Genomic DNA, 2,381 nt, shown 5'->3' with positions numbered 1-2,381 from the left:
TTAAACATGTACGTTTAGAGGACATGTACAGAAAAAAAAAAAAAGGCTAAGTTGACAGAAAAAGAGTCCTTAAAGAAGTAAGTAGAGAAGCAGGAAAGAATACAACTATGGGATATTAGAGTTTGAAAGTGGAGAAGTAAACACTGTCAAGTGCTACAGAAAAAAGGATGAAAGAAACAAAGAAAATCAAGAAAATAGGGAAATACTAAAGAAGGTCCGAAGTGGCGACACTGAGCATATTTAATAGCCTTAGTTTATTGTGAAGGGCAAAGGCAATAGGTGTTTGCAGCTCTGGTATCTTGGGACAGGAGAGCCAATTAAAAGAGTTTTAAGGAGGACACTTAGGGGTAAGGATGAGGCAATTTATCTTAAGAAGGAGATAAGAAATGAAAATAGAGGCTGATAACTAGATGGGATGCAATGGAGATGAAAGCTGGTAATGAAAAGGGAAGTCTGGACAGGATTTCTGCATCCCCTCTTTTCTTCACCCTCCACACCACCTCCTATCCCCCCACCTACCTACCCAATTTACCCTTGGATCGTAGGTATACTAACAAGATTGAGCTTCAGTCTGTCTGGTAGTGTTCCTGGACATATTCCTTATAAATGGAGACTTCTATCCCAACAAAAGTTTATTCATCATCATTACTATTCACTAAGCCCAGATTCATTTGTTATAAAATATAAAAATAAAATAAAAATTACTATTAATAATACAGTACAGTACTGCAGCTACACCAGATAGGTTATGTTTAGGAAAACAGGAATATTTAAGAAGAGCTAACTGAAAGACACATTTATGTAAAACACTTCACTTATTTATTCGTAAGTCAAAAATATATATATGGTTACAAAAAATATTTTACAGAGGAAATGACATCATTTTCTTTAATGTGACAGCATTATAATCTCTCTGCAGGTGATAAGAAGTGGAAAAACCACAACATAAAGGGAAGTCCTCATAGGAAATGATCCCTGATCACGAAAATTGGTTCTGCTAGATAAACATATAAAATTACTCTGGGGCTTCCCTGGTGGCGCAGTGGTTGCGAGTCCGCCTGCCGATGCAGGGGACACGGGTTCGTGCCCCGGTCTGGGAAGATCCCACATGCCCTAAAATCTTAAAAAAAAAAACTAAAAAAAAAAAAAAACAAAATGAAAAAGTAAAAAAATTCAAAAAAAACTAAAATGGGCCCGCATAAAAAAAAAAAAAAAAAAAAAAAAAAAAAAATTACTCTGATTATTAAGTCTCATACTTTGTAGATAAGAATGTCTTATTTAGAAATGCAGCTACATAAAAATTGGAGTACTACTACGTATGATATAGAAAACTGCATTGATATATTTTCCTTTACTGCAAACTCTAAAAACCAGAGCTTTCGGGCTTCCCTGGTGGAGCAGTGGTTGAGAGTCCACCTGCCGATGCAGGGGACACAGGTTCGTGCCCCGGTCCGGGAAGATCCCACATGCCGCGGAGCGGCTGGGCCCGTGGGCCATGGCTGCTGAGCCTGCGCGTCCGGAGCCTGTGCTCTGCAATGGTAGAGGCCACAGCAGTGAGAGGCCCACGTACCGCAAAAAAAAAAAAAAAAAAAAAAAAGAGATTTCATGCTAAAGACTAGTACATTATTATTAAAATAATAATAGTTTTTACCCTCCTTTTGGAAAGAGCATAAGTCAGAGACCATCATTTAGTTTCTAATAAACACTACCACTCATGATTGAGATCTAAAGGTGAAAGCTTTTATATACCATCTCCAGGCTCTTGAGCATTCTGGGCTCCCTTCATTTTCTGTAGAACAATTTGTTCTTCCTAAGTACAGCATAGCTTGGTATGACTTGGTCATTTGACATCTATGGTAAGAAATATTAAAGTATCATTATGTTTTACACTTAGTGTCAGTCAGAAAAGCTTACTATAAATACAAATTAACTGGATCTTTGTATTCAATGTCTTAATAGTCCAACAATGGAAAAAAAGGACTGGCGGGTAAAAACTAAAAATCATTACAATTTCTCTGAAATTATCAAACCACACAAACACGCTGCTAAGCAATACAGATTCAAAACTGTTTTGAGATTATAGATTTGTCTTATGCCTCTGTAATTTTCCCAATTTGCAAACAAAGAAAGAACTAAGAAAATGCATTTTAAGACAATCATCAATTTTTTTCTGTGACACACTAGGTATTTTAAAAATTGACTGGGAATCTAATTGCTTCATTATTCCCTAAAGCATATTTTTCAGTTATAGTATCATTCTTTCGGTAGTTTCTGGTTGTTTTTCAATAAACTTTAATTTTGGAGCAGTTTTAGGTTTGAAGCGAAACTGAGCAGAATTTTGTGAGATTGATGTGACCTGGATCTTTTTCTAGCTGGGAAGA

The sequence above is a fragment of the Lipotes vexillifer genome, unplaced genomic scaffold (genome assembly GCF_000442215.2).
Source record: "Lipotes vexillifer unplaced genomic scaffold, Lipotes_vexillifer_v1.1 scaffold231, whole genome shotgun sequence".
In the NCBI taxonomy this organism is placed as follows: Eukaryota; Metazoa; Chordata; class Mammalia; order Artiodactyla; family Lipotidae; genus Lipotes; species Lipotes vexillifer.
This window is presented reverse-complemented; position numbering follows the sequence as displayed.